This window comes from Ailuropoda melanoleuca, chromosome 15, assembly GCF_002007445.2.
Source record: "Ailuropoda melanoleuca isolate Jingjing chromosome 15, ASM200744v2, whole genome shotgun sequence".
NCBI lineage: Eukaryota > Metazoa > Chordata > Mammalia > Carnivora > Ursidae > Ailuropoda > Ailuropoda melanoleuca.
In genome coordinates this window covers 56,755,518-56,771,941 of record NC_048232.1, presented here as the reverse complement: position 1 = coordinate 56,771,941, position 16,424 = coordinate 56,755,518, and positions in this window count along the sequence as shown.

The window sequence follows — 16,424 nt, the reverse complement described above, 5'->3', positions numbered from 1 at the left end:
AAGTCATCAGTTTAAAAGCAGAGAAGTTCTAATCTAGATTCGGGTGTGTCTGACTCCAAAGTTCAATCTACTAGAATCTCATTGTTTTCTCATGATTTCTCACTTTATATATTTCTCTGCAATAATGTGTATATGTAGGGAGAAGGAGAGCATACATATTTAAATATAAAGCATTCTGAAACGCCTCTTCTTAGGAAAAAAATGCCTCTCCTTAGAAAGCCAATTATAGTTAATAAATATAATTTTTGGCATTGTAATACTTGGTTTTTGTAGTAAACACTTTTTAGAACAATAATCTCACAGCAATAGCTTAAAATTCAATTTAAGGAAAGGAAAATGAACAGGTAATTTATAATACTACTCTCAATAATGGCTAATATTTATTGAATATTCACTGTTTGTTTTTAAAGATTTAGTACCAAATATGGGGCTCGAACTTACAACCATGCTCACCATCTGAGCCAGCCAGGTACCCCCTATCGAATTTAGGTTTTAGGTATTCTTTTTAGTAGAGCTCTGCTTATATTAGGGTTTAAATCTCACAATAATTATATAAGATAGATACTATTTTTTCCCATTACCCTGATCAGAAAACTAAGGCTTACGAGTTGATTTAATTGCCCAAATTTAGGAGGCTAGCAAGAGCTAGAGATTTGAATCTCTTTGAATTTCTAATTTTTATTCCATAAATTAAGCCACCTCTATAGCCAGGCTTTAAATATGCACTAGGGATAGTGCCTAAAGCAAGAACAATTCTTGAGATTGAGATAAGGTAAATAAAAAGCCTACATAATATTTTTCCAGGTTTTGTTATGCATTCTAAAATATCTCTAATAATAGTGTTCTAGACTAGAACTCATTCAATGAAATGCTGAGTATCACTGTCATAAGAAAACAAGGCAATTGAGAATAAAAGTATTATGGAGAATACCTAAGTGTTACGTAAATTTCTCCAATATCCTCTTTCCTGGTTCCCATGCAGCCCTTTTCCTCAAATCTCAGATTCTCTGGTAAAATAGAAAAAATTAAATTCATAGCATTTGAATGTCCCTGGCTTTCTTCTCTCTTATTTCCATGTTCACAGATCAGAGAAACTGAAGTGAAGCCAGTAATAGCTTTAATTTCTTGCTCTAATAAAATACTGTATTTTGAAAATAATATTTTCAGTTATTTCATTTTAAATAAGAAAATATTTGTATGAGAGTTAGTTTAAAACTTCTTAATTATATCCATTGTACCATAAAGCCAATGACTATTAACTGCTTGATAGTGACAAATGTATGTTCAATACTACCTTAATTGTAATATCTATGCAAATAACTGAATGTTGGACTGACACTTTTTTTTTAAAGAGAAAATTCAGAAATTTAACTAAATCTCTATCTAATATATTTTCCTAGTGGATTTTCCAGCGTTTCTCTAGCCATGATTTCAAACTTAACCTTTCAAAGATGAAAGAACTGAAAATAAACAAATCAATGTGAGAGAAAAACTGGAGAGATTTTATCTTTGGAAGACAGAGGAAGAAAGAAAATGAGACAGAGACAGAGGGAAAGATCAGAGGTACATTAATCATAACAAATATTCTAGCCCAGAAGGGAACACTGGAAATTAAGAACTAGTGATGGGTAAGCCTTTCAAGGTTTAAAGATGGGGTCCAGATAAGAAACTCAACATTCTTGTGATTATCCTAACCTTTCTCATAGAGGTTGAAATCAGATTGGAAATATGAGAACAAAGTTTCTTGTAATATATTGCTCCTTCCAAAGTCAGTCCAGCTGGAAATGCATAGAAGCATGAAAATGAAAAAGAAAACAAATAGAAATAAGCTAACCAAATTTTGAACCATAGGAAAGGTTCACTTGAGTTTGGGTAGGCATAGGTCACTTCTTTTTTCATATGAACTGATTATTCCCTTGTTCTAGTAAGAGCACTTTGTTGTTTTTTCTAAATGAGCCTTCATGGAAATAGTTCATCATGTCTTCACAAAGATCTGGGATTATTATTTTTTCCCTGAGAAAGAGTGTAAAACATCATGGCAAAGTGCTGAAGAAAAGGACATAGTTTTGGATTAGGGCATAATGGTTGAAATTGAAAATAATTAATGAGAAAATTCTTGCAAATGGTGCAGATAGCAAAATGGATGAATTATGCTATATTATAATAGACTCAGGAAACCTTTGAAGGCCAGGAGTCTGACAGAATGATATAAAGGGATCAATGTACAAATTGCAGTATTAGTGCTCTGATTCCATTTTTTTCTAAAGAGAAACATTGTAATTACAGAGCCAAATTATCTCAATCTGTAATAATGCACAGAATAAGTGTCTACATATTCATATCTAAACTTCTTTTATGGTTCAGAGAACAAAACGACAGGTTAAAGAAGCAAAACTGCTGAGTATTTTAATTTGATGTGAAGAACAGCAGTTTTCGGCTGTACTAGAGAGGAGGAAGAGTTACATACGGCAAAAATATCTCTCAATGTCAAAGAACAAAATAGAAAACAAACTTTGTTTTCCCAAAGTCCAAATCTGACCTATAAAACACACATGTACATGCACACCTGTACGCCCGCAATTGTCCCTTATTAAATAAAAAACAACTCAATCCTGCTTTAAAAATAGATCAATTGGTTTATATAGCTGAAAAGCCCAGAGGTAAGTCTGGGCAGACCTGACCCAAGCAGGACTCCAGCTCCATTTTTCTGTGACTGTTTCAACAATGCCCTCTTCCCTGGGTTGGCTTATGCCCCAGGCTTTCTTAGTGCAGAGAATGGCTGCCACTACCAACCAGGGTTACCAGTTTTCCTGTTCACAATAAGGATGAAGGAGAGCAACAACTTTGATCGTCATCACCTAAATCCCTGAATTTGGGCAGGGAATGCTAGCTCTTACTATGGCTATTACTCATTCTTAAATTAAACCTTCACCAAAGGGACAAGATTATGTTGCTTGGATCATGCCACTGAGGGCCTATCCATGGTGCTAGGTGTGGGCTTAATATTATCAAAATCACAAAGATAAATAAAACTAGAGGAAGGCTAGTTCCCCAAAGGAAAATCTGGACGCTGTTAGAAAAAAAGGGATAGCTGGTGAATAGTAAAGCAATGACTACTCCATAAATGTAATGGATATAGAAATAAAAGTCCATGTATAAGAAAAAAAATAGGACTCCATATAATGTTAGTTCATTTCTCTGTAATTGTTGATTGAATCATTATAAATTCAAATTTGGTGCCTTACACAAATACTTTATTGTTATAAAAGTAACTTTTCTCTGTGTACTATTTGCAGTATAGGAAAGTCAAGACATCTGACTTTTTAAAAAAAGATTATTTATTTTAGAGAAGGGAGCACATGCACACGTGTGCGCCAGCAGGGGAAGGGCAGAAGGAGAGGGAGAGAGAGAATCTCAGGCAGACTCCCTGCTGAGTGCAGAGCCCAAGGAAGGCAGGGGTGCATCCCACGATCTCCAGATCATGACCTGAGCTGAAACCAAGTCAGATGCTCAACTGACTGAGCCACCCAGGCACCCCTAATGCCATCTTTTAACAGTGTTTCCCTCACTCTTACCTCTTATGTCCTTATAGCCCAAATCAACTTCCAAACAACATCTTCAAGCAACATACAATGAAAAAAATGAAATATGCAACTTTTAAGAAAGATTTTACTTATTTGAGAGAGATAACGGGGGAAGAGCAGAAGGGAAAGGAGCGGGATAAGTGGACTCCACACAGAGTACAAAGCCCAGGGTGGGGCCTGGCCCATGAGCTGAAGCCAAGGGATGCTAAACCGACTGAGCTACCCAGGTGCCCTCAAAATATGCAAATAAGAGGTAAATTTTATTTCAGGAATGATAGTTTGTATCTTTATTTAAAATATTCAGATCAGCTGTTTTCCTTGAATCTATACACTGTAAATGTTATTTAATGTTAATTTTTAGGTACTAAATGCTGAAAATATCATTCCTATATTTTCACAAAGAATAACCAAATTGCATCTAAATTTCAATTCTTATTTCTATGAAGTTGTAACTTTTTTGTAATTTTTTTATCATCTGTAGGTTTATAATTTTTTTAAATTCATTTTATTTTTATTCATTCATATATTTATTAAACAACTATTTATAGGTACTTATTACATACATGATAATCACTTTTCTGTTGTTGGGGTATATATAATGAACAAACTAAATAAAAACCTCTAGCCTCACTGAATTTATAGAGTAGTGGAGGACAGTGAATAATAAACAGAATATGATATCCTTGATGATGATAAAAATTATGGAGGAAAAAAAATAAAACAAAGGAGAAAAACAGGGAGTGAAAGTAGAGTTGGCTTCAATGTTAAATAGTGTCACCAAGAGCGATTTTAATGGAAAGAAATAAGAAACACCTATATTGAAAATATTTATGTGAATATGAGATGAAAAAGATTTCCAAGCAAAGGTAAAGTAGATGTAATGTCCCAATGCAGAACATAGCTGGAATTTTCCATGGGCAACAATTGATAGTGTTATGGAGGTAGATAGGGACTAAGCTAGAGGGAGAGATAGTGGGAAATGAAGTCAGAGAGGAAACAAGAAGCCAGATTACCTCTGTCTCTCTCTCTTTCCCCATCTTCATCAGTCATAAAATGAAAGCATTATCTACTTGATAAATCTTTCTATGAATCATTATCTTTATTCATTTACTCTACTTTGGCTCTCCCTTCAAGTTGTACCTTTATTAATATATTTTTATTTGTGATTATTTAGCTGTCCTTTTCCTAGATTTTGGGAGGATAATCTCACTTATTTTTAATTTTCTTATTTGGTGGTAATGAGCATGAGGCATGTCTGTTCATCTGAGTATCACTTTTTTTTTTAAAGATTTAATTTATTTATTCGACAGAGATAGAGACAGCCAGCGAGAGAGGGAACAGAAGCAGGGGGAGTGGGAGAGGAAGAAGCAGGATCATAGTGGAGTAGCCTGATGTGGGGCTCGATCCCATAACACCGGGATCACGCCCTGAGCAGAAGGCAGACGCCCAACCGCTGTGCCACCCAGGTGCCCCACTGAATATCACTTTTAGCTCTACCTCCAAGCTTTCGATGCATTGTGTTCTCAATGGTATGTATTTATCTCAATGGTATGTATACAACTTGGTTGTAATCTCCATTTCAATACTGTTTTTAATTCCTCTGAATAGTGTTTTATTATGGGGCTGATGAACTTCCAGATCTATAAATATTTTTAGCTATTCTTGTTATTGTATCTAATTTTATTCCATTGTATTCTGACAAAAGGGTCTGTATTTTTTCTGCATTTTGGTATTTGTCTGCATTTGTCTGTATTTCTGCATTTTCATTTGTCAATATTGCCTTTATAATCATTTTTTGTTTCCACATGGATTTGAAAACAAGGTATATTCTTGCTTTTAGAGGTTCAAAATTTATATCTGTACCATGCAGAATAATGGCCCTAAAAAGATCTCCATATTCCAACCCCTATAATCTGTGAATCTGTTACTTCACATTAGGAAAGGGCATTTCCAGATGTGATTAAGGTTAAGGACCCTGCAATGGGAAGATTATTCTAAACTATGTGTGTGGGCCTAATCTAAACATATGAGGGCTTAAATGCAGAGAAACTCTCCTGGCTGTGGTCAAAGAGAAAGAGAGAGATATGTGACAATTGAAATTTGAGAGATGTGATTTTGTTGGCTTTGAAGATGGCAGAGGGAGCAGTGACTCATGGATTATGAGCAATCTCTGGAAATTAGAAAAGGCAAGAAAACATATTCTCTTTATAGCCTCCAGAAAGGAATGTAGCCTCGCTCACACTGTGATTTTAGCTCAGTGAGAACTGTGCCAAACTTCTGATCTGTAGTACTGGAAGATATTAAATTTGTGTTGTTTAAGCCACTAAGTTTGTGATAGTTTGTTACAGCAGCAATAGAAAACAAATATCTATTAAGTCAATCTTACTGATGCAATTATTTACCTCTTTTATATTATTATGTATTGTTTTCACCTGATCTGTCAATTTCTGACGCTAACTTGATAAATCATTGGTGTTTGCCACATTTTTCTTCTATTTCCACTGCTTTTTCATATATATATAAACAAACTATATTGTTAGTTGAATAATAGTTTAGGCTGCTATGTATTTTTAATACCTTCCTTAAAAAGAAACTAAGTATATTATTCCGCCAGTCCTAGCAAGTATTAAAGAGGGCGGGTATTGGGCACCCGGGTGGCTCAGTCTGTTAAGCATCTGCCTTTGGCTCAGATCATGATCCCAGGGGCCTGGGATTGAGACCCGCATGTCTCCTTGCTCAGTGGGGAGCCTGTTCTGTTTCTCTCTCTCCCTCTGCCTTTCCCTCCTGCTTGTGCTCTCTCTCTCTCAAATAAATAAATATAATCTTAAAAAAAAAAGAGGGCACATATTAAGGCAGAGATATTCAGAATGCAAATAGGATGCTGAGGTTAAAGACAATTTAAATTGGTAAGATCTGGCAATGCATTGAAGAAGTGGGATGAAAGAGTAAATATTTAAGGCTGAATTCCAAGTTTTTACTTCATATGACTGTGAAGATGCTGGTTCATTCAGCTAAGGCATAAGAGCAGTAGCCATTTTGGTAATAGAAAAAGATATAATGTCATACATCTTGGTAGGGAACATGTTCCCTTTCGTTGCTATCAGATTGAAGGGAAAGCCAGGACGGTGTGGAAGTCAGGAGTGATGGAAGTCACCTGTGGCGTCACAATAAACGCAGTAGTACCAGTGGCAGGGCTCTCACTGGATGACTGTTAGAAACAGGTTCTGGCCATTCCCCAAGCCTCTTCTACAAGCTTCGTACTGATTCTATCACATATTTAATTTCCTTTGAAAAAATAATTTTTTTTCTCAATTGAGCCACAATGAGGTTCTATTACTTCCATATAAGATACCTGTGAGATATAATCTTTTCAGCTCTAATACCATGCTCTATAAATAAAATGGAAATAATTTACAAAAATTTAACATATAGTATAGACTACACAGAAATAGTAACAAAGCCAGACATTGTAATTTCTAATTGCATATATGTGTTTAACTGGGTTCATCTTTGATGCTGAACTGTTCTTTGGTTGTGAATTGGTCTTATTTAGGACTGCATTAAAAATATTTTAGGTTATACATCCACATTTATATTTTGTCTAATTATTTAAAGAGTAAAAAAATTAATTTAGACTACCAAATTAATTCATATATAAATGCATAAAATCATTTTATAGTGTTATGTTTTAAAATTAAGGTTTTATTATATTAACTAAAATGCATGGACTATAGATATTTTACAAAATATAGAAAACTATTAAGAAAATGTTACACCGTTGCTTGATCAGAAAAATACAATGCTTGCAAATATTTATGCATTTTCTTCCATTTTATTTCCATGCTTTTTTCTTTATTTTATATACTTATGATTGTAGAAAATCTTATATGTAACTTTTCATTCCTAACAGTTGCGTAACCCTTAGTCTTTACTAAACTCTTATTCTATAGTGACTTTTAATCCCTCCATTTTTGTATAGTACATTATAAATGGTATTATAGTTTTAGATTGCTTTTTTTATGTAAGACCATTAGAAGTGGAAATTGTAAGCTAAAACATACAAACTTTTTTAAAATTTTTGAAGCCTCCTAGTGGTGGGTTTTATTTGCGGTGTGCTATTTTGGGTGAGTGTTGTGATGGAACTCCAAAATATGCCAGGAGACAATAACACGGTACCCTTATATCTGCTCTTAAAAGGTAGCCTGGGGCTTTTTTGGATGGAAACTCAAAGGCCACTTTGATATATACAATAACTAGTGATCTCCTCTTGCCAAGGAGTCTGAAGTATAGAGTTTGAATATCACTTAAGAATCTCAGTTAGTGTATAAGCAACAAAATTTGGTCAGGAGGCATTCTGCAAACAGACAGAGGCAAAAGAGACAGGGATTGAGAATTCAAATATATATTCATATATATACATACATATATATATACATATATATAGTGAAATGATTTGATTTTTCTGTATCCAACTAATTACATCTACGTTTGATAAAACAGTATATTTTATTTAATTAATTTATTTTTTAAAAGTTTTTAAAATTTATTTATTTGACAGAGAGGCAGCGAGAGAGGGAACACAAGCAGGGGGAGTGGGAGAGGGAGAAGCAGGACTCCCGCTGAGCAGGGAGCCGGATGGAGGGCTAGATCCCAGAGCCCTGGGATCATGACCTGAGCCAAAGGCAGGTGCTTAACGACCGAGCCACCCAGGGGCCCCAAAATAGTATATTTTAAAACAAAAGATTGCCTCCTATTCTTAACACTATCCTATTAGTATAAATACAAAATCTATGCATAAATTAAATATACATATTCAAAAAACAAACTAAACTATGACTTAACTTTCTCTTTTCGTATTTGCAGTTATTTCAGGCAGTCTTGCAACACCAATAGTGTAACTGAAAATTGGAGGCCAAGGACAAAACTCAGAAAATGATTAACTTTCTTGTTTCAGCCTTGGAGTGTGAAAATTGTGAAAGATCTGTAACAATGATGAAAGTATTGGGTAGATTACTAAAGGAAAGCTTCCATAATTGGCTTTATTGGGCTTACAGAAAAGAAGATGGAGAAGCTATAACACAGGCCTTTAAATAAGAAGAGATACAGGACAATGAATCATCTTTTTTCTCTAAGAAACAAAGGATATGTATTAGAGCAGAGCTTAATTATCCTAGACCAAAAAACAAAACAAAACAAAAAACCCAAAAGAAAAACACAAAACCCTAATTTTGAAATTTTAAAGGTTCTACTGAGATTTAAAATTTAATTTGAAGACCTGGTTGTCTGCAAGTTTGCTTATAATATCCTGTCTTTAAGACAGCCCTTTGTCCCTTACGGAATATCCTACCCAGTTTTCCACTGAGTGCCCTTCAGTCAAAACCTACCAGGAACACACGTGTAGTTAAACAAGTTGAGTTTATTACCGGTTGCGGTGCGGGAGAACGCTAACCATGTGAACCATGGTGCATCTCAGAAAGAACATGCACTGGTCGAGTAATTGATGAAAAGTGTAAGGAACTGGCCGAGGTACGCTCTCAATTGAGTATTATTAGAAAGTGGGGGCAATTTTGTGATTGGGAAGTCAAAAAATCTTATCTGTAGAGTGCACAGACTAGAGTGAGGATGAAGACAGAATAGGTGAAAAAGTAGCAGTCACTCAGTTAAAAACCACAAGGTGTGTGATATTTTGTGGGTCGCCCAGTGACTGTCTAAAGTAAATGTTTGGTGAGAGATTACTGCCAACGGAAACACAACATGGCGTAATCTTAAGCATCAGATAAATGTGTAAAAATATGGAGGCTTAGATGTGTGTCAGATTTGTTGCCCAAGGTCCAGATCAGATAGGGGAACTGAAGGGATTACACTTTTAAAAAGGCTCTGACTCTGCTGTTTCTCTGCTAGGCTCTGTCCTCTCATGTTCTATATTTCACCTTCCATCTGAATAAACCAAAGCAGCTATGCCTCCAGTCCAAGGAGGGAGCAAGAGGGTTAATCATTTCGTTAGCTTCGGACAAACCTCAGCCAACCCTGGCTTCAAGACCCTTACCTTTGAGGATTTATGAAATAATACCTATCATTCACCTGCCACTTGCCTTTGATCCAACTGTACCTTGGATTCCTGAAGGAGCTCACATCCTGGACCTCTTGCCACTCTAAACCCCTAACCCCAAACCATGATGAGACTCAGTCTCTTTTCCTTTCTGAGTCTTCCAGACATTCCCCCTGCTATACTGTCTGTCACTTATGCTATTCAGTAAACTCTGCTTTCACTTCCTCCTGGCCTGACTTTGATTTCTGTCTTGCGTGAAGCTGAGGCCAAGGACCTGCTGGGCACCCTCTGGGTTCTTGAGCCCAGCCTTCCTGTGTCATAATGTCCAGGGCTGCCTTTTTTTTTCCTTTTTCTTTTTCTTACACTAAATGTTTGGCAACTAAACAGAATTTTTAAAAAAGAGGAAGAAGGTGTCTCTTTGGTTTTAAAAAACCTTTCAGAAAGACCAGTGTGTTACTGAGTAGTTTTACACATTTTCGAGAAAAGTTTACAATTGTTACGTTTTATCAGCTAAAATATTAAGCAATATATTTTTTGAAGCCAATTAAAAGATCTCTCCACTTGAAATTTATTAAAAAAATGTTTTTCTTCCCTCATATGAACTGTATGATTACCTTAAAATTGTTTTCCAATAATTCTTCAGTATTACATACCATTTCATAAGTACCTAGAGAATTTACCCTGAAGACTCATCAGGAAATTGGGCCAACCTCCTTAAACTGATTTATTGGTGTATTACCCTGCATGAAGAGGATTTATGGCTGGATGAAACAGAGCATGAAAAAAGGTAGAGATTCATTGGAATTAAATAAGAGCAAAAAAGCCAGTGCTGGAGCACATTCCTTAAGGAAATTGTTATCAACTCTGACCTTTGGGGAACTATTACAAGAACTATAAGGAATAGCAAACACATTGATTTTAAAAACAACCCATCTTTGATTTTACAATGTAGAGAATAGTTACAAAGTGTTTTGTTCCTTCAATTCATATTAGGATAAGGCAGGGTAGGAAATTTCGCTCTGTTAGCAAAAAGTGAAGCCAAAGCAATTCAGTTTAATTACCTTGTGATATATTTTATGCGTGCTTTTACTTAAGCAATGCTTCAAAAACTTTGATTCTATAAGGCGAGAGAATTTGGCCATTTTCAATACAGTAATCAGGATCTCATTGCAATTTTTTTTTCTTAGACTGGAGTTATGATCTTAATTTACAACAAAAATTTATTATTTAAATTACCAAAGTGCCACCTGCATCTGGGCTAAATTAGGTGGAGATACTTAAATTCTTTTACTTCTGCCTCACATAGACCAGATCTCACTTCGAATCTACTTACTCAAAAAAATCCCTGACACCTCAGATTCATGAGAAATTACTCTGGAAGCCTTTTTTTAAACTTCTGAATTTAAGGTAGATTCCCTTTTAGACAAAATGATTATTTTCATGTTGTGTGGGTTCAGTGCCATTTACAGTGACTGAATTAGTTTGTAAGATTTTAGCAGTTTGTCTTCAGAATTAGAAATTAAAAAAAAAAGATACACGGACACATTTAAACCAAAGAATTCCATGTATTAGCAAGGAATACTTTGATTTCCACTTTGGAAAATGCCAAATATATCAAAATTTATTTTCATTATTCAAATATTGTCAAGGAAGGAAGGAGGGAAGGAAGGAAGGAAGGAAGGGCAAGATAGCAAGCAAGCAGGAAAGCAAGCAAGAAAGACCCCCTATTTTCAAAACTGGCCAAGCCTTTGCCAGGACATGAGCCTTTAAAGCTCTCCCCATCTCATGGCCGTTTCATCACATCCACTTCCTTCAGGGCCACACTCAAGGAGCTGCACTATTTTTGAGACTAGCACTACCAGACTGAGGTAGCTGGCCACTTCATTCTGAAATTTGTTATCAGTTCTGTTGTTCCTGCCCATTTGTTGTTATTTTACAGTCCTCCCAATGCTTCTAGTGGTGGAGCAATTCCAGCGGAACAAACAAAACAAAACAAAAGACAAAATAAATAGTATTTTTCCAGGCTGGGTTCCCTGAAAGCCAATTCTGAGATGGAAATGAGTGTGCAAGAGATTTACTAACACGCTTTTCCCTTGTAAAAGAAGTGATGAAGCAACAGTGGGTAGAAGGAGGAAGATAAACTTTTTGAGGCTGTCTCAGCAGAGGCTAAGGCTGGGCGAGTCCTTCAGTTTTGCGCAGTAGAGATGAGGGGCCTGGCTTGGACAATATGGGCACGTGACCTTGTGTGCAGTTGCACTCCGGAAGCTTTCTTACTTTCTTTTTTTTTTTTTTAAGATTTTATTAAAATATTGAGAGAGAGCACAGGAGTGTGGGGGTGCAGGGGGTTGCAGTAGAAGAGAGAGAAGGACAAGCAGACTCCCTGCTGAGCATGGAGCCCAAGGAAGCTGATCCCAGGACCCTAAGATCATGACCTGAGCTGGTCAGACGCTTAGCCTAGCGACTGAGCTATCCAGGCGCCAGAGCTGAGGAAGTTCTTAACCCTCTTAACTGTTCTGAAGCTGTCAGCCTTACTTCCTGAAGGGCATCTAGGTGGCCCATCACCATTGTACATCCCCAACACTAGGCATCTACCTTTTTAATTTTTTTTTTTTAAGATTTTTTTAAATTTATTTATTCGACAGAGATAGAGACAGCCAGCGAGAGAGGGAACACAAGCAGGGGGAGTGGGAGAGGAAGAAGCAGGCTCATAGAGGAAGAGCCTGATGTGGGGCTCGATCCCATAACGCCGGGATCACGCCCTGAGCCGAAGGCAGACGCTTAACCGCTGTGCCACCCAGGCGCCGCATAGGCATCTACCTTTTATACTTGTACCGCAGACACAAAAGATCCTTTGGCCTCTGATCAAAATTGCTTCACTAAAAAGAAAAATAATCTGTGCTCCTTTTAAAGAAATTAACTTGTTTTGAAACTCTATTTTATAGTAAATATATACATCTACATTTTATTGTCTTCTAGAGAGGGTTAGAATGTATGTTTCCTGCATATTTTTGCAGTTAACCTGTTTAAAAAATAGAATCAATGTCCTCAAAATATGTAAATAAGCTAGGTATTTGTGTATCCAAGGCATTCCATTTTTCCACTATATCAGGCTATATAAAACTTAATGGGCTCCAGATTACAGAAGGTTTTAGAATTGTAGAAAGTTAAAAAATAGTTTTTGTGGGTGATGACAAAACATCAGTAATCATCTTGGAACACAAAAGGAGAACCTCCGGAAAATATGGAAAACTCTGAGGTGTAAATTATACAACAGAAGTTACTTTGAACTTCTAAATGCTTTAGGATTCTATAATGAAAAACCATTTCCATTCAAACCCCAAGCTGTATATGGCATGTCATGTAATAGATGAATATTTTATTGATCTCAAAAATAGATAGAAATTAGATTTTTAAATATTGAGGTAGAAAATTTTTGACATTTTTTAAACAAAATACTGTGTACCATTTCCATGAGTAAGAATGATTTTTCTCATTTGTAAAATGAGAACATTAGTAACAGTCCCATCGCGTTATTATGAGATTCAATTAATATAATGCGTGTAAAGTGCTGAACACAATGCCTGATAATTGTAATTATTCAATAAATGTTAATGCTTATTTTTGTTGTTGTTAATGTGAAATTTTTATCACAACATTACAAAAATAGCTACTTTGCACTGAGGCATTCTATGACATATTTAGCAATAACTTTTAAAGTTTATATCCTTCAATGCTAAAGTATTAGTTCAAAAATACATTTTAAAATGTTTGGATTTACTTTTATTTCTCGATATGGAAAAATTTCACAAAATGTGTACTTTATCCATTATAACTCACTAACGATATTTGAGATATAACATTGCAGTGTTTTCTGATGTAACCAGATTTATGCTGTTTTGGGATCACTCTTATTTGGCTAAGATTGCCTATTGAAATGACCAAGACGTTTGTTTGTTAATAAAGTTAGAACTCATCTAAATACAGTTTAGAAAGTATTTTATTTCCTATGTGTATTTGACTGAAAAAAAATTGAGAAGTTCCCTTCATTAGCCATTTTTTCGAGGAATGAGAAGATCAGAATCTCAGTTAAATAAATTAATTTATAATAAAAGATGGTTGTTTGGGTCAAAGGGAATATAATTTTTAATTATGCACCTGAGAATCAGGAATTATGATACATTTGCAGTGGCTCTGTAAAATGCACTATTTGTATTCAACTTCCTTCTTAACAGGTATAAGCTATGTTGTGCCCTTAGCTTCCTTATAGAAATCCTTTCTCTGGATAACGTTTCTGCTCATATTAATATTTTGATATTAGGCTTTATGTTATTAGATTACTTAATTCAGGTAGGGACCACTCTACAGATTGAACATCCACAGTGAAATGTGAGTGGTCATCGCTGTCCGAAAACTAGATGAGTCAGAGACATTGACTTGGAAACTAAATGAAATTTACTTGNCATATTAATATTTTGATATTAGGCTTTATGTTATTAGATTACTTAATTCAGGTAGGGACCACTCTACAGATTCAACATCCACAGTGAAATGTGAGTGGTCATCGCTGTCTGAAAACTAGATGAGTCAGAGACATTGACTTGGAAACTAAATGAAATTTACTTGGAAATTTACTTGGAAACTAAATGAATAAATTTCGGTCAGCAATAATACAAGTAGATGTGGAGAGGTTGTCTACTAATGAGACTGAAGTGTAATTAGATGCTCAAGACATTTTCCTAAGTAAATAAGAAACTCAAATTCATGAGAAATGGCTGAGTGGGGAGTGGAGGGGTTGTCACACATTTGTAGAACATAAACAATTGGGTGAAAGGTTTATATATCCGTTCATATTCTGGAAAAAGGAGGACGTGACTTGTTAGGTTTCATTTTATTTGGGTCAATAATGAACAGGCAGAGGGAGCTCTGACCTTCAAAATGTCCTTGTGAGTTGTCAAAGTAAATCTAATTCTTTATGATGCATACATACTTTCTGTTGAAAATAGAGTAATAAAGATCCTTCAAGAACAGAACTTCTACTTACTGAAGGATGCTTATGGTGGCTTGTCTCAATGTGAGTAACTTACCAATGAGTGACAGACTGCCCCATTACTTGCATTGTTTATTGCTTTGTTATGTTCTATCACAAGTCCAATGTCCTATCTAGTTTGAACTCATAGCTAATTAGAAGACTTTGCGTTCCCTCTCAAAATCATCAAATATCCTCATATGGAATATGAAATTAGCTTGATTGGGAATTGTTTTGTGTGAAATCTGTGTCTTTGAAAAAACTAGATAAATTGTTTATGGCTGCATGAGTTGTTCTTCCTGAAGTCTGTTATTTTTCCTAATTGGTTTATCTTAGAAACATTAACTACTTCTGTGAAATTTACCCATCAGCAATAGTTAGCACCAAATTGACAATGGAACAGATGGTATGTAATTTATATACTTTTGAATTGGTCTCTCCAGTGGGGGTGGGGGGAAAGAATGAAGACACTTGTCAAATGGAAACCAAGACAGAAGGATGGAAATTCATGATAGAAAAGGAGATGGACAAAGATATCCTGCTAAAATTTTGTCTATAGTTCCCTCATTTTCATTTTTCCTCTCTCCCAATATAAGTGTCTTTTAATTTTGTCCTTATATCCCCACCCCCACCATTTTCTAGAAAGGCAAGGCTAGGGTGGGTAGGTGTATGTATATAGGAATCAATTCCATGTGGATATTCCTCTTGGAATAACTATAATGGATGGGCCCAGGTATACCTGTGCAATTTCTTCTTTAATATTAGAAAGGATAAATTTATGCCATTAACAGGTTTTTAGTTTTTGCTTCTGTGCTTTTCTTTGTTGTTGTTGTTATAATTCGTCTCACTGTGTTGTAAAAATTTGCTTTGCTTCTGTTTTCCAATATCTGGGAGAATTCTGAACATGTGACTAACACTGTCTTTTCCCAGAGGTCTGCTTTACTCCCCAAAGATACAATGCTTCAGATTTGATCTCTGGTCATTTTATTGTCTATCATTTCGTAATGTATAGGGAATTGCACCTAGGAAATAATTTCCGGTGTCCTGAGAGTGAGATAGATTGGCTGCTAGTGGGTGCATAAAGAAAATATTATTCTTGGGGAACTAGAAAAATTTAACTTCAGTAACTTATAATGTCCTATAATTAGTATCCCTTGCCTTTGTTTACTGCCTTTGTTTCTATTTCTTTGAAGAATAAACTTAAAATCAGGCTTTTGTCTTTTCATCATATATCATTCCTAATTCCTCAAATCCCAGTAACCCTAGGACAGAAAGTATACTTAAGAGCAACAATTTTAAATAATTTAATTCCACTGGCTAGAACAACCTCTGGCTTTTGTGAAATGCTTCCGTGTAGGAGACACTTCGGTAATGTGCCAGTTGTTTTGTTTCAAAGCTGACATGCTGCCAATACACAGAAGATGGAAATCTAGTTTGTGAACATAATTGTTCTTAAATGGGGTCGAACTATTTATTTCATTCTAATATGATGCTAAATTAAGTTGTTAATATGTTCACAGGGCAGAAATAAACATCTCAAATACACTGTTTACGCTTATGAATTGATGTGCTAATGAGTTTTCCTCAACAGGGTTCCATCACACAAACCCCTCTGGGCTTTTTATCTGAAACTCCTAAACTGTCAGAAATAGCTTGGGGGTGAGGATTACAGAGGTTAGGATGACTCAGTTCCTCAGTACTTGCCTTTATGTGTTAGTATCTTTCCTCTAACACACAAAGCATTTTAGTTAAAAATGTACTTACA